At 40.0% G+C, this 26,995-nt stretch overlaps 1 long non-coding RNA gene across 1 annotated transcript; it reads left to right on the top strand.

The window, feature by feature from the left end:
* The first annotated feature begins 2,717 nt into the window (after positions 1 to 2,717).
* On the top strand, positions 2,718 to 25,632 carry LOC106032037 (uncharacterized). Its single transcript, XR_001204614.3, has 3 exons — positions 2,718 to 3,218; positions 14,636 to 14,748; positions 25,506 to 25,632. It is a non-coding gene; the product is annotated as an uncharacterized lncRNA (long non-coding RNA).
* The last annotated feature ends 1,363 nt before the right edge of the window (positions 25,633 to 26,995 follow it).

Genomic DNA, 26,995 nt, shown 5'->3' with positions numbered 1-26,995 from the left:
CTCTGATTGTATGTCTTGTATCAGTGGAATCCTCCATGGCACAGCTTTTCCCATGAGGAAAGTAAGGAAAGTTTCCACAGTCTCATCATTTCCCAAATTTGTAGGGACTTTACCAGTTGTGTGGCACATGAATATTCAGGTCTCTTCCCCAATGTGTCAGAATATGCTATGAATAATTTATGGCTTTAGACTGAAGTCCTTTCAGCTTTGGAAATGTGAGCATCAACACTGACTTCTCTACTTCCTTGTACTGAAACTGGATCTGAAATATTCTTTGTTCTAAATTGCCAGCTTAACTGAGGAGTCCAGAACACCAAAGTATACAAGCATTTGGTGATGTTATAACAGTGAGTGTTAAAGGGAATTTAATACTGTGTGTAAATTGTTATCTGCAAAACTAGAATCCTTCCTCTGCTTGTTCTCTGCAGCAAAGGGTGGCAAAGCTGCAATTTATCCAGCACGCAGAAACCTGGCTCTGAAGCACATTGTGCTGCATGTGAAACGCTGCTGCTTTCTAGCTGAAATTCCAGTATTTGGTTCTCTCTGATCATCAGTGAGCTGGACTGGTTTATGACAGCTTTTTATTTATTTATTTATTTTTTTAAATGTATTTTTAATTTATTTCTAGAAACGTGTTTCTCTGTTTAATACATAGAAATTCCTGTCTCAAGACTAGTCAGTACCGTTTTTTGAATAAGGCTTTTAAAGCGTCAGGCATTTTATGTGTGAAAATAGATTGGTGCTGTTCTTTATGATTGAGCATTAATTATAATAGGCAGTTGCAAGACTGGGATTGTAGGTGCTGCTCAGATTAGTCTTGGCCTTGCATGTTGCTCCTAGAGACTGTGTGGGTTGTAGCACGATATACTCTTCATTTGACTTTGAATTTTGTGAAGTTTCATTTCAAATAATCTGTGATAGACTCGTTTACAAGGAAAAACAGTTTTTAGGAGAGCAGTAGAAGAATGGCCAATGAATTTATAAGTTTCCTTCCCTTATTATTTGTAAAATAATCATTTTTACTATGATTTCCCGTATACATAAATTACTCTACGACTGTGGACCTCTTTCCTTGTGTGGTTAGCCCGCCAGCACTTTCAGTTGCAATCTTGGATTTAACAGCACAATCCTTTATTTTCTGTTCATAGAGAAACCTGCTCTGGGATCACAGTTGTATTCTGAAACTAGCAAACAACGGAAGCATCTTGACATCCTGGTGAATGTTTGTTTTGCTGAAGCCCTGAGCACTGTTGTCAGGTGATTCAAAGGGAGTCTATTTTCATTTTAAAAAGAAGTAAGTTGAATAATTATCAAGTCAGCATGATACTGTTCAAAACACTGGCAGTATGAACACTGTAACCTGAAGGCTCAGAACCCACAAGTTAATTGATTAAAATTATAACAGTGATTTATTTAGCTTGATATCGTTGGGCTGTGACTCAGTTTATATGGTTAAGGATTTCTGAACTGGCTCTGCAGTAAATGAGGATCCCACACGGGGCCCGACTCTACGTGGGTCAGTACGTGGAAGCAGGGGTCAGTGCAGCGATGACCAGGCCACCCCATCTGCATTTCATACGCAGAAATCAGGCTTAATGAAGCTGTGTGCAATCCCAGAAATGAAGAGAAAAGCTGCACACAGGTGAGGACAAGTGAGGCTGTTTACAGGCAGGCTTTTCCCCTGGGTGTGTTACAGAAGCCAGGAGAGACCAGGAGTCAGCTGGAGCCCTCAAGAGGATTTCTGTTGGTGTTGCTGGACTTCATCTCCTTGGGCATGGGGCAGCAGCGGCAAGCAGTCCCCAGGCTGCTGGCTGTGGCTCTTGGAGGAGGTGCAGCTCTAGTTGTACGAGGCTAGACATTGCTGTGGAAACTCAGGGTAGAACCTGATTAAGTTCTCTGGCATCCCTGCCCTTCTCCTCGGTCCCACTGCGCAGCTTATTCAGATGGAGACACCAGGGAGGGCTGGGCAGATGTGCCTCAGCTGCACGGCTTGGCTTGGGCAGGAGAAAGGAGGAAGTCGCAGGGGGAGGGAGGTACAAAATCTTGGAGGTTTTGGAATAATTTTCCCAGCACTGAGAAAGGAGCACAAGGCGTGTGTGGAAAAGCTCTGACACATCTCCAAATGGAGACGTTCGGAGGATCACAGCAGTTTCCTTTGGATTTACCCACAGAATCTGGATTGGCTTTCTGTTTTCTGCTACATGTGTATTCTGTTTTTATCTTTCTGCTCTTGGTTTAGGAACTTCTTTCTACTATATCCTCTTCACTCCCTCTGATTCTCCTCAGGTTCACAGTTTATCTGTTTTGAAGTGCTAAATTAGGACAAAAGTCCTATAGAATAATATATTTTTATGAAACTGCTGCAGGCATGAGGGGCTTGGTGCTCTGCACAAGGAGAAGTAACAAACACTCTGGTGACCAGGGGGAAACCAGTATCTAACCTCTGACATGGTGAAACTGTCCCACTTTGACTTGTGTATTATCCAACCTGAAGCCATACAAAAATATAAAGGAAACACAAGATAAATGAGAATTCTCTACTTAGGGGACTTGCTCATTATTGTTTGCAAATTGATCATTAGCTTCCCAGTTGAGATCACCTGTATTTCATTCTCCAGAATAATATACATCTGACAAAGAAGGAAATTTGACAGCAAATAAATTGAGACTTGAGAACAGCTGCCCAGATCATTTTTCTCTATATTGTTACACAAAAATGTCCTGCTGCACTACCTCTAGGATCATTCTGAGGCAGGTGTTACCTAGCTAACAGAGAGGGGAGAGAAAAATGCAACCTTGCATGCCTAAATATTCACTTCTATTTTGTGCATCAAATGAGGTAATTTGGGTTAGAAACTCTCTGTAAATGAGAGGTCACACCCAATGAGAAAAAGTTTTCCTGTGTGAGGTTTCCTGTAGGCTGGAGATCAGTTTGCCAGTTCTCAGCTGCGTGTTTTTGGGAAGGAGCAGAAGTGCCATCTTTTGCAACCCATAACATTTACAGCGACTGCACTTGTGGGAGGTGCGCTGCTGGCAGCGGTAACCAGCAGCAGGGGCTGAAGGCACCCGCGAGAGGGTGGGCAAAGCTGGCGTGCGGCCGTCTGCTTCAAGCCAGCTCCTACCAGCACGGAGAGGCTCTTCTGCATCGGGCTCAGACCCCAGGAGGCAGCACCTTCCCTTAGGGCCCTTCTCTACTTATGTTCCTGGATGATGCTCAGGTACAGAAGAACTTCTACCCTCAAGATAGCCTTTCTTTCCAGAAGGATAGGTGTTTTGTAGATATTTTACTAACTGGTATTGAATCTAATGGTCTAGTCTCTGTAGTTGTCAAAGCAAATGCATTTTTAGACAAAGTTGTTTACTTAAATCCGTATGATATTGACTGTATCTGAATGAAAATGGCAACGTTTCTAAATGAGTAATCTGTCTGCAGAATTTTAGTTTCGAATTCCAGTATCTTTGATAGAGTGGCATTTTTTCTGAAACAATTATATTAAGTCTTTTAATAGAGACTAAGTGATCTGTGTAGTCTGAACCTCGTACACTGCTGCTTGTAACCAACAGTGCCGTCCTTCCCCAAGTATGGATTTTTATACTGAAATTACGCAGGCTATCTAATTTCACTACCTTACTTCAGTTCAACTAGTAGAGCTAGATATTTCTAGAAGTCTTTTGCAACGCACCACAAATTTCAATGCAATTTACATAATCAATGGAAAATATCGCTCTTCAGAATTCAGGAATTCTGACTTTGGAACAAAGAATGTATTGTTAGCATTTAATGTTTTCAGCAATACTATAAACTAGATTGAAACCGATGCTCTTATTTCACATAAAAAGAATGTTTATTTCCCTTATGTCTCCTGCAGACATATATTTTGTTACAAACTTGTGGATTTGTCTGCAGCCAATGAGTAAAATTTTGCTTGTTTTGTTTGTTGATGCAACTGAATGAAGTCGTTCCAGGTTCCGCTGGTGTAGCTGAAAGCAGAGCATATCTGTCAGACTTGTTGGTCCTCTGCAAGCCTCCTTGTACTAGCAGAAAATAAGATCAAAATGGTGCAATGAAGACAAATAAGTCTGTCAGTCAAATTAATGATAGATGCCATCCATGCTTGAGAACCAAATCTAAAGCACTCTGCATTGCTGATGTCTTTAATTATTGTAGTTAGACAGATGGAAAGATCATTGTGCCGGTTTTATTTAAGAGGTTCATGCCATTGTAGCTTTTTCTGCCAAGGGTAATCAGTTGCATTAAGGAATTTGCCAGAAAGAACAAATCTGTCTTATTTATAGTTAGCTAAGTTCTAATTATTTCTCCTAAATGGGCAGTCAGATAATAATGTGTAAACATAAAGCAAGGATAGAACTGCAATTACTACACAGCGGATGGCTTTCCTCAAGCTGTGTAATATTTTCAAGCCTTACCAGGTCCCACAACAAAAGCACTCAAACTGGGTGGACCTCAAACCTATCAAAATTTTTAATCAGCCATTTCTCCCTGGTGTGCAAAGAAACGGTGAGTTCCTTCTCCATGCCAGTGACTAGGACAAGTACCTTGTATGGGAAATGGATTGAAAATGCACAGATCTGGTACTAACAAACATGAGAACAAAAAATAAATTGTATCATCTTGCTAGGATTCAGATACCAAAGCACAAGCGAAATGTAATTAATATCAGGAAAGACTTTTCTGGTTAAAGGAAGCTGGCTAAACCACCTTGTGTACTTAGTGTGCCAAGTTCTTAATGCAGTTTTGTCAAAAATATTACATTAGAAGATTGCAGAAAGCTGCACGCTTTTGAAGAAGTGACCTCAGTTGTAATACTGGATTTCTGCTAAAGCCTGGCCTCAGAGGATTGCACCTGTGGCAGCCTGTGCTGCGGTCACCTAGACGAGGGTGCGCTGTCTGTCTTTTCTGGATTTCACATGAATGGAATGAAAAGTGTCTGTCACTAACCTTTAGCAGTGGGTTTTAGTAGTAGGAGATTAAATTAAAAACAGGAGCAGCTCCAAGGTTGTGCGGCGACCAGAGGGCAGGAGGAAGAGGATAGGAGGCTGCTCGTTGCAGGAGGGGTGGGAGAGCCGCCGGCAGTGCGCTTCCAGCAGCCACTCAGTAGCCATGTGCTTACACGTGGAGCCCAGAAGCTGCTTTTAGTTAGTGTTCCCCAGCTTTCAAGCACTTCACTGCTGTCCTCACCAAAAGCAAAACAGATTTTAAATGCCTTTCTGGTGCAGTGCAGTTTCCATTATGAAGGTTCTTGAAAGTAACCTTCTTGTCGTTCTTGGAACTAAGAAAAAGTGTCGGTTGTGTGCATTTAAATTCATGTCAGAAGAGGTGGAAAGGATGCAGATAGTAAAACCTTATTAATATCGGTACAATAATTTATACTGTAATAATGACATAAATAAACCTCTTCAGAGGATTTAGGGCAGTTATCTGGAAGAACATTTGTCATCTACCTTTGATGAGAGCTTCAAGGCAAATAATAAATGAGCGGATGAAACTTCCTGGAGAAAGTCATGTTTTCAAACATGTCGAAATAACATCTTCAGTTCCTGATAGCAGTGTGCTAAAAGCAAAGGCAGTTCATTAATAATAGAGAAGGTACTTCCAGATTAATAGGTCTGGCTACAAAAATCTTAAAGTTTCTCTTGAGGATTGCCAATCAGTAAATTAAACTGGCTTCATTTCCAGTGAATTAACATCAAACTAATTTCCAGAACGGTGAAAACTAAAAATAAAAACCAGAAGAATGTGATTCCTTGTACACTAACTTTGTTTCTTGCAAGTTCTGTCCCCAAGTGTTTTTGCAAATTAAATGGAGTGGTTGAATAGTTAGAGGCGCAGAGAAAGAGAGCTAGAATATGTAATTGAAGGAGAATAAATACATTGAATTTGATGAAGCCATAACTGTATGCAACATTTAAGTATGATTTGAATGTAATCCTGAGTTAGGGATGAAGGAAGGATGTCTTATATGTCATGAGAGAGAAGAAATGACTCTCTCGTCAGTAATAGCCAGATTTGGTGATGATTTAAGTCAAAATGTCCCTACTAAGTAATGCCGAATGCAATGTCACAGTGATCCTAGTCAAGCTGTACAAAGTATTTCCTGTAGCTTTAGGCAATCTCTCAGATGTGCCCAAATAAGAATAGCCAGAGGACAGCCCAGGAACAGCCTAAAACCAACCCTAATTTCCTCCCCATTAAGCTCTGAGACGCTGAGCAGTTTAAATTTCTCAAGCTGAGAAAGGATTCAGGAAAGGCCAGGCCAGTGGAGTGTTTCAGGAGGGGATGTTTTAATCAGCACCTGGAGGGCTCTAACATTCTTCTTGCCAGAGGCATTTATTCCAAAAACTAGTGAATATAGAAGGTGGTATTTACAAGAGATGAAGAGATGCCACGGTTTGAGCCATTGCTGCTTTAAAAATTTATCAGATTCAGGCTGGAGCAGCCCGTGAACTAATTACTTTGGGAATGAAATTGTAAAAATGAACAGGAAGTTAATTATGGAGACAGCTAGTCACATGCAGAAGGGTTGGAATAGGAAAAGGACCATGTGAAAATACACATCCTTTTGGGCTGAATACTCAACTAAGAAAATCAGATTATTATTGGGCCAACGCCATACTTTAAGTACGTGAGGAACTTGATGATTGCAAGGGGACTACCCTTGCACTTAAAGTCAGATATGTGGCCAAGTATCTTCCTGAATCAGGTCTTGTAGAAATTTGGTGCAGTCAGACGATCTTTAGAGTAGTTAGGCTTCAGCTGGTAGAGCGAAATTCATTTGGTGGAGTTAACTGTACTGAAAGAAGGTGAAGGGGTTTCAGAAAAATGTTCCAGAGGACAGCATTGTTGAGTTGTCATTACAAGATTTGATCCTGAGCCTTTTCTTTCTGTTCCGGCAAATATTTCATCAGAGGTAAAGGTTGTGGCTGCTCTAAAAGAACAGCAGAATAAAGCTTTTGGTTTGAGCTGATCGTGAGAGAGACTGTGAGAGAAAATGTTTCCTATATGACTTCTTAGCTCTGTCTCCATGCAACAGATATTTTTCTCCTGCTTTGGAAATTGCTATCCACATAATAGATCACGTTCTTATCTTAGTTCTGCTTTTGTGATTCCGAACTCATCCTTCTGGAGTCACAGGAGTAATTCAGATGTGTATCTGCAAAAGCATATTTTTAATTTATATGCACACACATTAAGAAAAAAAAAAAGTTGATACATTGAGTAAAATTCTTGCTCCACTAAAATTATGGAGAATTTTGCCAATACTTTTAATAGGCTCAGGATCCTATGTTACTTCTGTTGAACTGTAGGGAATACCCAGATGATTCACAGTGTGGAAATTAAAGCCAAACACTTTATCCATGTCACGACTAAGAAAATGTGCTCTCCCCACTAAAAGTGATTTCCTATTCTATTGATAACTCTAGTTTAGTACAGAGAACTGTGTTTTATTTCAATATATGAGATAGGTTTATTTGCAGTTTGGGTTCATGTAGGGTTGCTCTAAGCCCCTGGGCATCCCTGTGAATGATTGCATTCATTAGCATAGGAGCTATATATTTCCTGGAAGCGACTTCTGCAAGAAAGATTAACCAGCAAGAAAGAGTTTTGTTATTTTCCATTTTACAAACTTTTGCTTTATGAACAAGGCGTATTAGATATTCCTTAAAAATTACAGAAATTCTTCTTACGATAACAACTGTCAATTAATTCAATTCAATTAAAACTCTGATTTATGCTCTGAAAATGAGTCATTTCTCATTTAGCTACAGAATACTTCACTTTCCACTTCAGATAGGGGAGAAGTAGTTCACAGTAAATATTATCTCCTCTTTAAACTTTTTTACTGATAGCATGCCTTGAATGCTAGGAATATTGTGTAATCCATTTTCAAACTGAAATCTATCTTGTAGTCATATCTGTATAACGTAGACCATAAAAATATTAAACTCAATGAAAGATTATGCAGCATATAAAGTACAAGAGCCTTTTTATGGTTGACTTTGAATTTGCATCAGCCAAAACTTCATTAACTATCTTAAAGTCTTGGGTACATTGCTGATGAAAAGCTAATGAAAGGAATGAAATTTGAAGAAAGATTTGATTATTTTATATCAGTTTTAATAGATCATTTTCCTATAGAGTTTAAAATTTAGGAAAAAAAAAATCCTGAGTTTGAGCTGTGAAATATTCCTTCCCTTCATCGTCTAACCTTTTTTTCTTATAGTTAGTAAGAAGCAGGGAACCAAACCCTAAAATGTTTGATTTTTGTTGGAATCCAAGTCATGCCTACCTTCTCTTTGATCCCTAACGATCTCCCCCACCCTCTCTTTTTTTTCTTTTTTTCTTTTTCTCCAGAATGTTCTTATTTTCATTTTGTTTGCTTATTAAAATCCCTGCTTAAGGCAGGGAGTGCTGTTTGGCACCACTGTGTACTAACCCAACCTCCTCCCATTCTGTCGGCAGCAATCTGAGATGCTGTGCGGGAGGGACTGAAATTACGACATTACAAAGGAGCAGATCATTCTGAGTAGCTGTTTCCCTTCTCTGAGGTTCCTCTAATCTTTTTTCTTTGGAAGGGGTTTGCCTGTCTTCTACTTTTTATCAGGAAATTCTCAAAGCGAAATTCTAGAGATAGGATGTGAAATACAGCACACACAGGCTGAAGTCTTGCCTGTGTAATTTATGCTTTAATTTTTCCAGGTATACATTTCAATCCTGAAATATATGTTTTTATTTACAAATACGTGTAAACACAGAGATGGATTTGAATGCAGGGAAGAGAGATTAATTGTGAGATGTGGTACTGAGTGGCTTTGGCATTGTCAGTGGTATGTCATCAGGGTCTTGCTCAGGAGCTGACAACAACTTTTGATGTCTTTATCACTGGTATTCAAATGAAGCCATAATATAGAGACTTATTTGGTTAGGAAAAAAAAAAAAGGTAAAGATGGATGGAACAAACTTGTCTGACCTTTCTAGGAGGTCTGACAAAGAATACTGGTCTTTGCTGAGATGACAGCAAAGAGCGGAGGAAGGCAAAGCCCGTCTTTCCTGCCTTTGTGGATTTGTGCCCTTGAAGCAGTCACTCTCATGGCATGGTGGTGCTGGGCTGAATGTGAGACGAGTTGTCTCACTGGTTAATGAGGGGTGCACACCCTGATCAGAAAGCCACGTAAAACGTATATTGCAGGCGGCCACTGCTGCCTATGGTGATCCAGTATGCGAAGCTGCAGTGCAGAAGATGGACCAGTGGATTGAGAGGGGGCTTTGTGTATATGTATATATGTATGTATACATATTGTAGCTCAGTCTGTTCAGGCAATTAATAGTAAGTAAATATCTGCAAATGCAGAAATTGAACGTAGATTTCACGTAGTCTGTAATTAGTCTGACAGTAACTGCCTGAGATCCAAACTGCTGCAGGTCGAGCCCAACACCCTCTTTATTGCCTGTTTTTCTTCTCTAAATCACAGTGGGTTTAGATTTACATGCTGATGAGTAAGATGACTGAAAAGTTCATTAACTTATAGGAACAGCAAAGCACACCAGATTGTTTAACTCAATTAATCAGAAGTAACTCTCACAACAGATTGAAGAGTATTAGAACAAAAAAGGGTGTCCTCCCTGCATGTGTCTTCCTGCAGTGCAGCGTGCAGATGGTCATCTCTAAATCTCAAATCTTAAACTGTCAGAAAAAAAATCAAAATGTCTTAAGAAATCCCACGTTTACCAGTGACTGCCATCAGTGCATGGCAGCTGCCAAGGTCGAGCCCATGAGAGCAGCAGCTGTTCCCAAGCCCTGGAAGAGGGAGTGAAGAGCTGAGCGGGAGCCCTCCCCAGCGCTGCGCTCTGGACTTCATGGCATTTTCCAAAAGTTGTTTTATGCAACAACCAAGTTTTTCTGTATTTCTGAAAGAATCAGGCTCACCCAGCTGAATTCTCTTACTCTCTTCCTTCCCCCAGCTCTCGGAATGCAAAATCAGCTCCAAAGAGCGAAAGCAGAGCCCACAGGAGATGGCTGGGTATTCTCCCTTTCTTTCACACTTCTACTAAAAGCCCATAGCAATTATAAAAATATTCTCTCTCTTTAGTTATGGGTAAGTATCAAAGGACTTTATCAGTAACTGCAGCCTGTGCACATCAGTGAATTTTCTAATATTCCACATGTAAGGACGCTGAGTGTGGAGACTAAATGTTTTTGTCAAAAGGATGAGGGCATCCTGTGCACTGAGAGCACTTAGCTCTTCTGTGCCTCGGTCAGGTGCCGTGAGGACGTTCCACAAAAGAAAGAGGGATATATAGCAGGGAAAAAGCCTCATGCTATTTAGATATGACAATTCAGACACGCTGAAGCGAGGCCTCATTTCTCTTCTCCAGCATTTGTGACAGTAGCTCTGAACGGGAGTTCCTACAATCTGATGCTGAAACACTTTGCTGGGGAAATAGGAGCTGTAATCTCTGTTTAAATTTAGTATTAGGGCTGCATGCCCTTGGTTGCTCCTCTGGCAGTTGTTGAGGCTTAGCTGATTGATTTCTCAGCTGGTGAGCAGGCATCTGTAGAGAAGACATTGATCTCTGCAAAGCTGGTCACATTATGTGCTAGCACAATAAGCTGCTTAATTCAGGTTTTCAGAGGTACCTATGAATGAACCTGGGGGCTCTCTCACTCCCCTCCCCTGCTAGCGGTTATGCTGTACAGAGGGTGAACTTCTCACCTCTTTTCATTTCTGAGATGTTGACATATGTTGGAAAAACAGGCATTATAATCGGGGCTTTTTGATTTTTAGCTTTGATTTCTGTGCTGCCCCTGCTTTCTTCTCCCTTCTCTTCCCCCCACCTTTCCCACTGCTGTGTACGAACGTGTATGGATGGGAGGGAACAAGAGGGCACGATGGAAATGGCAGATAATTATATAACTGCTGCCTTCCCCTCCCCTCTCCAAACCTTTTCCAAACCAGCATTAACATGTTAGCATGTTTATTCTCCCATCCTGTTTGTTGAGTGGGGCTTTTGGGGTGTGTGTGTGAGACCTGTCTTGGTTTGGTGTAGGGATTTTCTTGTTTTCTATGTATTCCTGCTACAGGAGGCAACATTAGACCAAAACATCATTCTTATGAGTAGAGAGGACTAGGGTTGTTTAGTGCCCTGACATTGGTACACCATACTTTTAAGGGCAGGAGTAGTTGTGAACTAACTCACCTTTAGTACAATTTCAGTCTCTTTTTTGTAATATGTGTCTGTGATCAGTGACCATCAGAGTGGGGAAGAAATATTCCCCTTTGGAATGAAGGTGCGTTTTCTTTGAATTTATCACCACGAACTGCTTTCAAAAGAAAGCAGAGGAGAGGGAAGATACAGCTGCATATGATGACAAAGGAAATCAGATTTGTTTAAACACAGCTGGAAACAGTGCTGGAGATGACAGAGCTTTGAAATATTTTTTATAGTTAAAGGCAGTAGCTGCATAAGAACTTCCCAAACAAATTAAATCTCCTCTCAGGCTGACGTGCTTTGTGCACTAACTTTGGGGAACTTTAGCCATATGTCTGAATACTGATGCTGTTGTTAACTGCCGGTGTTGCTGCCTTCTATTTCTTGTGATGTAAAAAATAGTGTTCTTTACTAGTCTGATAAGATAATGATCCTACTGGTCCTCAGTGTTCCTTTCCTAACCAGTCATAGCACATTCATCTCTTTGGATTGGTATTTCTGCTTTTTGGTTTTCTTCCTGGATCTTCATAGTCCTGATCTTACGATGGCTATTAACAAGTAGCCTATGGTGTTGATCCTTTGCAGTGCAAAGGACAGAGACCCCTGCTCTTATGGTCATTTTTATTTTGACTACCACGACAATTTTCTCTTTACTCGTGGTGGTAGTGTTCTGACTTGCTGAAAAAAAATATAAAAAATTCAAAGTTTGATTGCTTTTTATTTAAATTGCAAATACTGATTGTCAAAAATTGCAGTAAACTTTGTAGCTGGCTGGGAAATGTGAAAAAGCAAAGGTAGATTTGCATATTTTGTTTTAAATGTCAGAGTGTTGAAATTCCACATAAGTTTATATGCAAATAAATAACCAGTCCTCTGTACGAATCTGGGTAACGAGGGCATGGAAATATCTCCTGCCCCACAATGCTAACCTGTGCTTGGAGAAGAACTTCCAGGGCTCAGCTACTGCTTTTATAGAGGTCTGCTTCTTGCAAAGTGAATGCAGCTCAGTAAATGGAGGAGGATTTGTGTGACTATGTGGTCATTTCTGTACCATGTGCTAAGGAGCTGATTCCTCACTGAGTAATCCTAATGTGGAAGAGTAAAACCCCATTAAGGCTGCCAGTATTTTTTTTTTTATTGATTTATTTAGAATAACCACTGACACACCATTTGGATTACAGTAGAAGGAACCTAGCTTGCTGATCCAGTAACAGGCTGGAATTTGTGGATTCCTGGTTTCTGGTGCCACCTGTGACAGGAAGGCAAAGCACAAAGCATATTTTTGGTCAGATACCTCGGTTTCCTTCGTCTCAGTTGCCCAGTTTGTGAGTGACAAAGTTTTCCCACTTACCCTACTGGAGACTCAATGCAAAGGGAAATCAGGACGGTGAGGAGGAGGGAAGGAGCCTCGCTGCTTGTACTGAAATGTATTGCAGATGAGGCTAGACGGTAATGCATTACCTGAAAGGCTTTTATTCCTTGCTACCTTAGAGACAGTTAAGCTTTAACACATGCATAGCTGATCTTGACAGCGTGTCTCTTTATCTATTAACTATCATTTACACCGCGGGTTGACTGAGGGGAGCTCTATGCAGGGGAGTGCAATTTTGTTGCCAGAGCATTGATCAAAAGGATTTTCTTTTAATGCAAACAGACAAGGTACAGAGTATGTATGAATGTAAAATGGAGAACTCAAGCACTGAAGGACTTCTATTAGATGAATTTATTTCATTAAAAAGGTGGTGAAGGATGTTCGAATTCTGCTTTGCACAGCTTCCAGTGAGACTCCACAGTACACAGGCACCTCTAACGTGTGTGGGAGCTGGGTACACCACTACATCATTAAAAACAAAATTGGCATTTGACACTGAATTATTTGACTACAGTGACAAGCCATTAAGCTCCAGTCCTGCAGAGAATCACTTGCATTTTTTTCTCCCGCAAACACAGTGTGTTACAGCCCTTTAAAGGGAAAGGGTTATTTTTGCAGTCCTGGTACTAGAGCTGGTTCTAGGGAGAGCTCGGCTTGTCTCCTGTCTCTGCCATAAACTGTGTATGATTTAAGCAAACCACTTATATCCCCTGTACTTCAGCTGTCTGTAAAATTTAGTACAAAATGAGAACAGTACGACCCCTCTTCTGTGTTTGGGGGAAGTGGCTGTTTTCATGTGTTTGCACAGTAGGGTTCCAGGTTTGTGTGATGCCTACAATGAAAAAAAATGCAGTAATGATAATAAAATGCAAATTTCCATAATCTGCTTGATGAAGTTTCCCAAAGAAAACATTACTTTATCTGAGAAAGTTATTTGTAATTGGATGTAATTGCCTGCGAGTACTACTAGCTCACACGCTTTCTAGAACTGGTATGTATTAAAAGCTGAACTGCTTTTTCTGCTTCTCAGGGTGAGAGCATTTCAGTGCTTAATTACTCATCCTAAAGAATATATGTTCGTCTGCACTAGAGTCACAGACTGTACTGCTGTCGTAGTCATGAGACAGGTGTACAAGGATGCAGCCTGTGCCAGCAGTGACTTGTCACGGCACAGCCACAGTGCTGCGGCGATTTGGGAAATGCTGTGGTCCTTAAAGCAGCAAGGAGATGCTGACGTTACGTGACTTACACAAACGATAACTGCTCCCCATCCCCGTTTAGTGGGCTTGTGAGGCTGGCTACTTATATGCTTCAGCAAGTGCTTGCAAACAGTGTAGCTGCATGGGAGCCGGACACCGTCTGAACTTGCCTCACCTCCTCCTGAGCAGGGAGAAGTAGCCGAGCGAGCACTCTGCAAACAGAGTGGCGCTGCTTCCAGTGCGAGAACAAATTTGTTCAGATCAATATTGCATCACACAGTGTGGGCATGGCTTTGGAAAACCAGCACAGAGTCTCTCCATATCATTTAACAAAATGGTGTTCTTGCTATTTAAAAACTCCAGTTTTGGTCTACAAAAAGTTTCAAACATATTTTTTTTTTCAACAACAGAAAAAAAAATCTGCCTAAAAATTTCTATTGCCTCTGTATAAGGGCCGGATGTTGTAGTTCCCTCTAACATCCGTTCCTCAGCTGAGGCTGCTGGATAGTGTCAGTGGGTAAGATGAGGACATCAGTTGACTGAGAACTGGATGGAAGCCATGAGCTCACATCACACCATCAGACAGCTTTAAAATTTGGCACACTGACAAGATAGGACATAGTTGATCTTATGCTCTGTGCCATATCGCACTACCCTGTCCCTGAGCTACTGAAACTCAGTTTTAAAAAAATCTATGGGTACCTATCCCTGTTGATTCTTTGGTGCTGATCTTCTACTACCTTGTCGCTAATATTAAAGCGATATTTTGGATACTTAATTGCAATTTAACTTAGTGTTGCTTATAAATCTGAGATATCTTTTTCTGTTTTCCAGATGCCTCCCAAATAGCTGACGGATGTTACCTTCATAGATACCTTTCTGAAATTCCGGTTTAAAAGGCAGAAACCATGACGGAGTTCTGATGAATAAGCCAATTTCTCTGAGTGGTAAGAGGCTTCACTTCTTTTAATGGTTTTGTTATGCTGGGAAATCAAGTCCTTAAATCAGACCACCTCATTCATCTCAAAATTAGATTGATTTCAGTACAACTTAGTAAAGAACATCTGTGGCTATACCCAATATATCATTAGAGTGCATCAACCAAATGAAGGGACTGTACGTGGTATTTAATTCGAGAGATGCCTGTGGTGCAGTTATATTTTTTCCTAATGCTACATATAATAAAGAAAAAGTATGTGATAGTTTCAACTACATGATGCACTTAACTTTTCTTTATGCCATAGCATCTGTAAAGCCCACAGAAATTATTCGGCAGAGGGTAGAGAGCTTCTTGTGTCTGTGTTACCTGTGTACATCTGAGTATTTCTTCATTGGAAATATTTGAATCTATTCTAAAAATAAAACTACTCAAATCTGGGCTGGTTCAAGTCCTTTATTAAGACCCAGTAGTGAATAATTTTAAATCTCTTCTTTCTGAAGTATAGATATCTTACTGGAGATGCCGAGGTATTGCGAAAACTTTAATCTCTCTTGTCTTGTGAGAAATGTAACAGAGGAAAGTATCATGAGTTGATTGTGATTATTTAATCCCTTCCAACAGTTTGTTAAAAGGGGCATTTTCACTCATATCTAGTAATTTCTGAAGGGTACCATCAGAGAATGCTCTTTAATATTTCATGGTTGGTAACCTGAAACCCAGGGTACACAAGCACTTGCATTGACTGAAGTCCTGGGACCTCTGTAGATGTTTTCAGAGGCAATAAAGGAGAAGCAGACAGAGAATTTAGGGACAGCTTATTACAGCATTAAAGGAATACACAAAAGTTCAAAGTTTTGTGGGCTGTAGTAAACATAATGTCTCACGTACTTTGTGGGCTGAGATGAAGATGAAAAATAGGTGTTCTGGTGTCACTGAAAGACTACTGCAAATGGTTCTCCCTGAGAGCCAGCTGGGAAAGATGGGAATTCAGGAAGAAATATGTTTAACTATGCTCACTTTAAAGGGATACTGGAATTAAATGAACTGGGTTGAAATTTGGGGATAATTTCTGGCAAGAGTATTGAATCCCGTTTATAAACTTGAGGTCAAAGAGCTTTGGCTACATGTTACGTATGAGTGAATGGAAAATATGATACTGTAACGTGTCAAACCAGGTGGAGCAGGTAGTATACATCTCTAAACTGATGGCTCTATCAATGGCTTGGAAAAGATAGATGGCGTTTTTGGAAGTTTGGTTTAAAGTCCAACAATTGAAACTAAGCAGTAAAGTACAGAACAAGAGGGGATAATAATGTTGTAAACCATGCTACTGAAAGTTCACTGGGAACACTGGGAACTGGACCATAAAATAACCGAAAATAGGCACCATATTCTTTCAGCTGCAGACATCAGTAGCTACTGAACCCTTCCCAGGCAGAGAATATTGTCAGGAGTCTGTGATTAAAATCAATTACTGCCTAGGCAGCTTACCATCTGGAGGGGGAAAAGCTTTCATTCTCTCTAAGCTTGTGCATCTAATTTTTAGTTGTGAAAAACTCAGCCAATCCACTGTGTTCAGTAACTCAGCCACTTCTGTAGGTTTCTGTTTACAGAGATAAAACTAGAGATAATTATTTTATTTATCATTAATGTATTAATCTAGATTTTAAACTAATTAGTTTTAGGGGCTGTAGACAAATTTCAGGAGAGAAAAATCTGTGTGTTATCTTTGTTGTCGGTCTGAAGGTATAGTCATTTTTTCAGGGTCCTTAAAATTTAGGAAGTGCCGTCCTTCTGGCAACATCTATTGCTTCAGTTGCTCTGGCTGTGACATTGCACAGGGCCAAACCCAGCGCTGATGGTGGAGTGACGATGTGGAGGATTCTGCCCAAAGCTTTTGCTATTCTGGAGTAGAAACTCAGGACCCTTTTTAAGCTTAAATTGGAAATGAGCCTTTTGAGATAATGACTTTTAGTCAAGAATAGCCCCCGTCCTCATTTCCCAGAAGGTCTACCTGAACTACATCTGAGCAGTTTGACTGCGTACCCTCTGTTTTAGTTTCTGTTTATATGACAAAGGCTGCACAGAGCATTGCAGCAGAGAGTAGTAGCTATTCATAACCTGCAGAGGGAAAATACTGGAATGAGGACTGTGAGGGTAGATGGATCCAACAGGAAGGAAGGGTTTGAAAGATGTTTATATATAAATTTTCATAAGTTGCCACAAAATCTAATTCAGCTTTTGAAATGCAGCAAAATGAATTAAAATATAAAATACCTGATCTATGATGACCGTCATATATTTACATGGGTTCATTAGTCTGTTTCTGATAGCTGTATTGTTTAGTTTATGTAAGCCTTTGGCTACATTTGATTCCTTTGTTTTATTGCATTTGCATCATTTTTATTAAATGTATTTATTAGAATAAATTTTAAAATCACACCTGGGGTTGGAGTCTCAAGATATACAAATGCATAGAGAAAACTGTGAGAAAAAATAAAGGTGAGGGGTGGACAAATAGCTGATTATGGTCAGATATCAAGTGGGAAAACCTTCGTCCCAGTGCAGTGAGGGCTTCCAAATCCCGCAGTGTCCCTTTAAGATCCAAGTTTTCTGAAGTAGAAGTTGCCATAGTTCTATTGACTGAACAGAATTCAGTCAAATGCGCACTATATTTTTCAAATATATTCTGATATGTTGTAGAAGCTTGGTTTTTTACATTCTTCTGAAGTACCATGAAATTGTCTTAATTTTGGTAGCCAGTTCCACATTTTTTAAAAGGCTTTTTGATGAAGAATAAGCAACTTGGCAGTGATAATTTTGTAAAATCTTTGACTTAAAACACTTGCCGTGCTTTATTTTCTATACATCACAAGCAGAATTGTATCATGCATTTATGTCATCCTGATGAATTGCTTTAAAATAGTCCCCAGTATGATTTCCAAAAAAAAGGTGTTTTCAATTTATTTTTTTTTTTAATGTAACTGTCGTCTTAAGTCTGGATAGAGAACTAGTATAATACCTGTTATTTATAGTCTACACTGACTTCGTTCTGAATTGAATTCAGATAAATTAAACTAGCTTTAGTACTGGTAACCACAATGCTTGCTAATTGCATAACAAATTACACAGATTTTCTGAACTGGAGAGTACCACTTCCCGATGTCTGAATAGCTAGGCTGTTAAGTATGTGTTTGTTTATAGAAATGCTGCATTTAAATCACAGTCCTAAATCCAGTCTCTAAGTGGCTTTTCGTACTTGACTTCCCTTGTGAGTGATTTGGAGCTGGTAGTTGATGTCCTCGAGAACTGTATCTGTTCATGATGTTTAAATCATCCACCATGGCAGAGACAGATTTCAGTTGACTTAACATGAAACCATAGGACTATGGGCTGAATAGCCACCTCTTTGTTTTCAAGATTTAAATTTTAAAGTCAGCGGATGCTTTCTAGTTCCTACCACCTTCCGGTCTATCAGGACTGAAACCTGTGAAGCAGCGCTGCTTAGCCTTTCTGCCAGAATGCTGAGGCTCAGGTAATTCACCTCTTTCCTCATGGCTTTGTAAAGGCAGTATCTAAACTGTCTGTGGGATAAAATACCCTGCTTTTTTTTTTCTTTCTCTATCTCTTTTTTTTTCTTCTCAAAAACACCAGGGGACTTAGGACCACATTCCCAAATAGAAAACTATAAAACTTCTGTCTGAAGTTTGAATTCAAGTCCATTTCTGCTGATCTTTGAAGTTCTGTACTGGGGAAAGCTGCAGGTGAATTGTCACCAGCAAAAGTACTCCCTGGGCAGTATTCTGGAGCCCAGTGCTCACTGACATGGATTTTATTCATTGAGGGAGCTGAGAAACAAGCAGGGTTATGGCGAGTAGAAAGGAATGGTTCAAATGAACAGAGAAAGTGCTTTGTCATGTAAGAGCTGTACTCAGCCATGAGCCCGTACGCTTCTCTTCCACGTAAGTGACTAAGGAACAGTAGGGAGCCCCATTACTTCCCTGTATGTGGGCTACTTTATCTTCATAAATGCGAAAGGGGCCAATGCCAGATTGCTATTCTCTGCTAGGAAGGAAGGCAAGAGGTAGGCAAGCAAGCATGTGGAAAATACTGAGTCTTGATGTTATTTTTCATTCTATGTAGATTTATTTGCCTGTGTTTCTGTATTTGTTCAACAGAGCCAAAGGGGGAAAAAAAAAAAGAAAAGGAAAAAAAAAAAAAAAAAAAAGCAAGCTGCTAGGGAAAGAACCGAAACTGTTTTCCACTAAAAGTAGGAGGTAGCTCGGATTAATGAGATCATAGTTTGATTCTTCATTTGTTCAAGTTGTGTTGCACGAGCCTGTTAATACTTATCATACTGACCTGTAAGTAAAAAGGCTGATGTGCTAATTGAAGTAACTTTATGGGCAGTAGTTTCAGCTTAGAGTCTGCACAGGCATCTGTGATGAAAATGTAGAGATTGCCTTGCAGCAATTGCTCTTGAAAAATATTTCCAATTTTTGTTACCGGGAGCAAACAAGTTTTTATGCACTAATGGTGTAATATGAACTAGTCTGAGTTATGAGCACCTTTCAAGAAAAAAGTAGATTCTGAAAGCACTATATTTTAATAAACACACTTTTCTTGCACTGTCAAAATGAATTCCCACCGGTTTTATATTTTTATTGCACATTCTCTACCAGCAGAGAGAATATCAGCATTCTGCCAAACTCAGTTTTAGCAAGGCCATCACTTCCTAACTTGTTATATTCCATTGTATCCTATATTAATAAATGCTAGTAATAAGAAAAATGGGGATTGAATAAACAAACTGCTTATAAACCTCAGGAAATTTTCAATTAAAACATTTAATCTTCAAGATGCACAACCATCTAACTTTCAACAGATACAGACATGAGAAATACTGGTTTAATATTTTAAAATGCTCTTATCTTTTCTTGAGTTGTTAACCTGTTTTTTTGTGGTTACAAAGGCTCTTCTTCATGCAAAAAAGATTGGAGCTTTCAGTCAACAAAAGATATTTTCAATGTAAAGGACAGGAGAGAAATAAAAGGAAAGAAAAAAAGCAAGTTGGCGCTGGGGAGATGATGGCACTGTTTTAGTCAATAGGTCAGCCTTTTGTGGCTGTTAATTAGATGTATTTATGTTACTGACCAAATGACACAGTCTCATAAATTTTTTTGTGTGTGCCTGATATGCCAGTAATGATGATGCAGCTGCGGATAAATGAGTTGGGCTCCATTCTGAATCCCTAGGATCAAACATGAAACAATCCACCTGGATTATTAACACATATTTTGAGTTAATGATACAGGGAGTTAGATTTTTGTTTGCATTTTAATAGAAAATGCATTCAGTCTCTCGGATACCAAACATGCTACATGTTAAGAGTGACAGTGGTCTGCTGTATAACAAAGATCTTTGCTCAGTGTGAATTCAGTGTGCATTTCAGGTAATAAAGCTGAGCATTGCAATTTGGTGTGAGACATTTCAGGCTGGGAGCACAACCACATGAAGGTGTCCAAGTTATTAAGACCAAGTCTGACTGCTAAAGCAGCTGTATTGCCTTAAGCCTTGTTCTGCTTGCACCATCTTAGCCCAAGAGCTTCTGTCACAGGCTTTCCCTTTGGGAGTTGACTTAGTGCACCTTCAGTGCACCGCATTTCAGAAATTAACGTTTTTTTTTTGTATATTAGTTTCATTGTTTGCATTCATCACAATAACAAGCAGCATAAGCCTGTGTTGTATTTATGAAACATTAAATCATCCAGCATGACTGGAATGGGATCTTCATGTGCTCCCAGTAAGACTTCAGCCTTGCTTCACAGACGTATTCCTAAAGTTTATTCAGTCTCCTGAGCAAACAAGGAGACCAAGGCAGCTGAAGATTTTCTTAAGGGTCAGTAAAACTTAAAGTTTTTATGTAGTTTCAGGATGAAATGTTGATTGGATTCAGCTTTGAGGGTTTGGGGTTGAGTTCAGCTTGACACTCAAGGGGAGCAGGAATATCTGTAACCTGTGTGAGTTGAAACAGGAGATAAATTTACACTATGAACTTCTGAGTTTTAGTCAAAAGCACGTAATACATGCTAATATCGTGAAATAAAAATATTTGCAGCCTAAATTCTTGCTGCTTTAGGTTCATTTCAGTGTAACAGGTCTTACACTAAAGTACTCGTTATCCTGTAACATATTTCAAAGTGAGTATTATTTGTAGCCTTAGCTTAGTGAGTTTATTCTGTTCTGTGCCAGGGTATGTAGCATATCTCCTGTCCTTGGTTTTTGGTGTGTAACACCAACTGAAGGATCCAAATAATCCATTTGGATCAGATAGCTTGAGGCAGATAACTGCAGCAGAGGCAGACCCAAGGACTGACAGCTGCCATGCTTGGGAATGGCTTATAAGGGCTGTTGCAATGGCTGTTTCTGTCTTCTCTGTGTGTTCTTTTAGCTGCATCAGCTCGAGCTATCGCAATTCACAGGACACCCAAGCAAGGTGAAGTGTCAGTTTAGAGACGGAGCGTTGGCTTGGTAACTTAATTTTAAGACACAGAGATTTTTTAAGCTTTCCTTACAAAAGCCAATTGGGGTCTAGATGAATTTCACTACTTATCTAGGAGCTTGAGGCCACTGTGGATGACTTCTATGTTTAAACTGCCCTAGTCAGCACAGTAGCAGGTCGCTGCTGTAGCAAACTGGGCAATTATCTGTTTCCACAAGCAAGAAATACTCTATACCTTGCAAATCTGTCTAATTTGATTAGGAAAGCTGGAGTGAAGGCATTTTGCCTTTCTTCACCTGGGGGCTAGGTGCTTCTAAGTGTCCTTTCTGCTTAAAATTTCTTTCATTCCAGCCTCCCTATTTCTCCCCGTTTCAGCTCAAGCACTGCTGCCCTCTCCCCTCTGCCTCCTCATAGGACGTACACGTGAAGCATAAAACTCAGTATGTCAGAAATTTTTCAGAATTTCTCTCGTGAAGGCCTTTCTTGCTGATCTGTGCTTCCCTGATTTGTGTCTGATGAATAGAAGGTAGGGCCCTAACCCTGCAGCTGATTGCGTGGGGGTGTAAACCTGTGCCCATTTGCAGCCACAGTGACTCCAGGCAAGGGGGGGTGATGGTCTTGTGTTAGTCACTGCCTTCAGATCATATCAAAAATATACAGGCTCCCAGTTACAAAAATATTGTATTAGAAGATAATAAACCAGACACTAATTCTGTAAACGGTGAGGCATTAGATATCCTGCGTGAGACAGATTTAATATAGAGCTTGCGAATGAGTCAGACTCCCTGACCCTTGTCCTTGCAGTCTTGCTCTGAAGGTCAGGATCTGTCAGCAGCACAAGTTACAAATCCTCGGCTGGACAACATTTGGGCATCTAGGGGTACGTCATGCCTTCTGCTCTCCACCTCGGGGGTTTCTCAGCTGGTACCAGTGGTGCGTGGTGCTGTACTTTTTTGGTTAAACTGCAAACAAAGAGATGAAACAAGTTTGCCTTTTGTCAAATAGGAAAATGAGGTTGTTTGCAAACACCAATCTTATTGTGGCACTTGTATGCATTTGGAGTAACAAGCAGGGAAGAGTTACAACTTGTTCCTGCATTAGGTATGGAATCTCATAATCTCTTTGGATCCAGTAGTGCATTGCTCCTACAGCGAAATGATTCCAACCTTTCAAGGGCTGGTTATTATATCCAATATCTTTTTTATGTATTGCGTATTCTTTTAGCCTGCTCACAGGAAATGGTAAGGGATCAGAGATCTTTATCTGAGTGCCGATTCTGGAAATTTTCCTGGGTATATTAACTTAGGTTTTGTTCATGGAAGATGCTGAAGAACATTGAGAGCCAGGAAGATACGGTAAACAGGCATCACTGATTTTCAATTAATTGTAACTCTGTTGAGAATTCATAGATTTCAGTTTGGAAGCTTATTCTGATATGTACCCTAACATAGTACTTGGCAAATCTGCTTTGAGCTAGTTAAAAACTTTAGTAACGGTGGGAAGGTACAGTATGGTTCTCTTAAGCAGATGCCATTTGGATAGTATTTTTTTCTGGTGTTGGTCTTAACCTGTGAATTTCTGCTCAATTCATTTTGAAAGAATGATGTGGAAGAGTGCCAAATAGGCAACCAGAATTAATGGGTGAACATTCACCATTACAGTGTCAAATCTCTTGGACGGTTAAAGCACTACCTTAGAAAATCATTGACAATACTCTGGTCACAAGCCAACTCCAGGAAACCTGATGCTGAGTTTCCACATGTACAAAGAACAAAAATTGACTTTTTTTTTTTAAAGACAAATGAAAAGCAAACAGTTGAAATAAAATTAAATTGCCATTCAGCCAGCAAGCTCACAGTAACACTCAGTGGTTGCAGTTAGTGTGAATGTACATTTTTTTGGTTCAGTCATTATTTTTAACAGTTGAGCCTATCTAATCATTAGCTGGATCGTGAAGTCAATTCCTTTCATGTATTCAGTAACTCATCTCATCTAAATTGTTTCAGTTCCTCAGAGATAGTTTTTGAATATGCATGACATATTTCAGCATAATAACTAGGAAGTCATTTTACGTTGCTTCTCATTAGCAAAATAAAGTATCAAAACAGGTTTCCTTTCCTTTAGAGGAAGCTCTTCAATTAGCTTGGGAGCATAATTCACCTTCAGTTCCCTCACACATGTTAATAGCTATTCCTGAATATTTGATCTAAAATGCTAGACTAGATTCAATTTAGTTGCATTGCATATAATTTACTCTTCCTCTTCAAGATTCCTGAACTACTAAACCAATTTGGGGCTGACTTCTAAGCAGGATATAAACCAAAGCTTGGATCAAATAATTTGTTCTGTGCTTTGCCACAGCGTTTATGGAAAGGACTTCTCAGTTCTCATTTTCAGTGGGTAGCATGGAGCAAGGCTGACGAGAGCAGCTGCCTGCTCAGGTTGCTCTCTCCCAACCTGAGAAGGATTTAGAGGTACAAGACATGTCAGTGGTGATATCCTCAACCTGGTGCTACTTCTACAACCCACATAAGAGAGAGTGCAGAATGGTTTGATGTACCACACCAATACATAGTGTACAAAAATAAATAAATATTTTTATGGTTCCAAAACATGAGTCACGTTATAAGCAAGTATATCCTTGCATACCATCTGGGATGACTTCACTCTTTGCAGCAGCAGAACACAGCAAGTGCTGAAGTGTGCACTGCGATACCACCCGGCAGCTTAGGACAGGAAGCAGCACAACTGTACGTTCAAAACTAGAGGGGAAAGAGGTAGTACATGGTGCTGTGGTCAGGACATAGTTGCTTTGTCATTTGAGATAGTCCGATGTGTAAATGGCCATTATCACGGCTGGCGTTTGTGTTTGATTGAATTTTTTTAATGCTTTCCCAGATGGCAGCATTTTCGTATGGGTAGAAAGTCTCAGTTGTGTCCGTGGACTGAGGGGATGTGTCCCAGGGGTGACTGAAAGAGAAGTGTAAATAGCTATCTGCTAGAGCCCAGCACTTGTGCTTACAATGCCTGGACTATCTTTGAAATGCCCTGGGTAAATATTAATTCAGTAGGAGGTTTACACTGTGGTTTTGTCATGGAGGTCATGGGACCTGTGAATTTAAAGAAATGTCAGGATTTTTGTAATATAACCCCCTGCTTACCGAGAGGCAGGCCTTTTTGGATCATGAAGTTCACACAGAGAAAGGCTGCCCTGTCACTCCAGCCTGAATGGTCACTGGGCAATCTTGTAGACAGGGGAATCTGCCCAGTAAAGATGTTGTTTGGTAGTTATAATCATATTTGATATGCTTTCCATTCATTTTCCCTCAAGTAATTTATTTATAATGTTCATATTGAAATAAATCCTTCCTGCAAAAACAATCTGACAGAAACATAAGAGATGCTACTCTGTCTACAGTGTACTTGATTATTGGTGGGGTAAAGAAGGATTATATATGTCTGAATTAAAATCCTGACCTGGCTTTTGTATTCAAAAATGCCCCTTTCTAACCCTGGGCTGTGGTAATGTCTTTAAATACACCACAAAAACATTTTTACTGTATTTTGTACACATCTTGTGAGGAACAGATATGGATCTCATCGAGCCTTCTGTACTGAGGTTTGCTATAAAAAGTCAGTAAAATACAGGAGCGGTAGTATAGGAAAACAGATGTGAATGATGCAAAGGGAAGCAAATTGCGTCTTGGTGGGACATGACCTGCACAGAGCAATCATTCTTCAATCATTCTTACTCCTCGAGTAATTTCCATTTCTCCAGGGAGCTGCTTTATAATTAATGGTCTTTGTTTATGGTATATCCATGCCTGAAAAAAAAGATGTAGACATGTCCTTCATCAAGTATCTCAGCATGCAGGCCAGTAATTATTCTTATGTAACTTGTATTGTGTGTAGTATAAAGCTCCCATGCAGTGCCAAACACTAAAGGGCTGCTAGTACATTCAGCAAGCACAAGCTAGAAAAAAATAACTCTTTCAAATGGGGCTGGAGAAAAAAATCCCTTTGACTCTCAAACCCATCTGTACTGATGAGTGGGCTTGAGGTTTGGTGCTGTCATACTTGCAGAAAGTGTAGACTGAGCGGAAAGGAGCTCTTCTCTCCTCTCTTCCGCCCCTGCAGTGCCTGAGCAGCTCAGGTCCTGTGCTGGAGGCTGCGAGAGATCCCTGTGAGAAGGCTCCTCTGGAGGCTTGGCTCAGACCTCATCATCTGTGGGACTAAATCTGTTGGAGCTGCTTTGCTTCCAGGTGCTTTGGACCAAGTGTCGTAGATTGACTGAGGATCCCAAGAAGCCCTTCTTTAGCCAAACCACGCAAGTGCTGTGTAGCTCTGACTCTGAGCTCAGCTCCTGTGGAAAGACATCTCTGCTGTGTCCCTCGTGTCTCAGAATCTGTGAATGAGCATCTAGTGAATGAAGAAAAGTGCAAGTTAGAAATATTTCCTCTTTGCATTAACTTGTTCTAAAGTTTTCTTCTGAGGAAACTCCTGCGGCCTGAAGCAGCTGTTGGTGTTTTTCACAAGTCCCTCAAGGGAATCTCTGGCCTGCTTGACTTGGCTGCAGAACGCTCGATACTGTGAGGTTTCTGTTAGTCACCACCACTAATGTTGTCTGTAACCTAAAAGAGAAACACGTATTCTGAACTGGATTTAAGAAATAGAAGCTTCAAAGTCAATACTAGATCAGAACACCTCTATTCTAGGTATTCTGGAGACAATCTAGGTATTGGACAGACAAATCTGACATGTTTGAGGAGTAAGGTCAAGGTCATTTGATCAGAGTTCAGCAAAGCAACCAAGCATTGCATTTCATTGACGTCCTCTTCAACAAGCAGGATTGCAGCTTTGTGCAAGCACTAAGGAGTAAAGAGACCATTTCTGTACCGGGATCGGAGCTAACCAAGTGCAGGATTCAAGCTTAGCTGCCTCTGGATTGCCAGCCTCCCACTGAAGAGGTTCATTTAAATTTATCCCAAGTATAAGCAGTTATCGTCCTGCCAGGGCTCCCGACTTCTACAATTTCCATTCTCAGGATTCCATTATGGGGCTCCTGATATTTGGTGTTTTTATTAAAGCTGTGGCTGTTGCAGACCAGCTGTTATGTAGGCAAGCCAGCTTTTCCTGTATTGCAGTTTGCAAATGTGGTTGGAGTACATCTAAAATATCAGAGACACACTAAAAATGTAAATACATTTGTGGGGGAAAGATTCACACTTTTAAATAAATCTCATGATTTTTTAAGGCCTGACTCACAATTTTAATGCTAGTGGTTGGCAATATTGCTGTTTTTCTCCAGATGGTTCTCTCTGAAAGGAAAAAAAAAACTCACAGTACCCTATGGGACACTTATCTTGAAATTCAAATAGCAATGGTAGATATATAAAAGAAAAAAGACGAAATAGAATAGAATGCATAAATCCCAAAATCCAGGGACAGATGTTTAAAGCTGGATTATATCTTTTCTTGTCTACTCAGGGATGGTCAATAAAATTAACCCAAATGAATTTAGATTTGAAATGCATTAGTGAAACCATATACTCAGGCAGAATTTAAATGGCCTCAATTTGCTTCAGTTTAATTCACTTTGAAATGAATTAATGAAACCAAGTTATGCCACCTTTATTTCTGACAGAAAGTCCATCCAGTTAGTATAGCTTATCTACCTAATTTGCCTTAAATTGGCACCTCTTCTTTAATTCAGCTTCTTTCCCCAAGTGTCCTTGACACGTGGGAGATAGCA

The sequence above is a fragment of the Anser cygnoides genome, chromosome 9, assembly GCF_040182565.1.
Source record: "Anser cygnoides isolate HZ-2024a breed goose chromosome 9, Taihu_goose_T2T_genome, whole genome shotgun sequence".
NCBI classification, from domain to species: Eukaryota; Metazoa; Chordata; class Aves; order Anseriformes; family Anatidae; genus Anser; species Anser cygnoides.
This window is presented reverse-complemented; position numbering and strand designations above follow the sequence as displayed.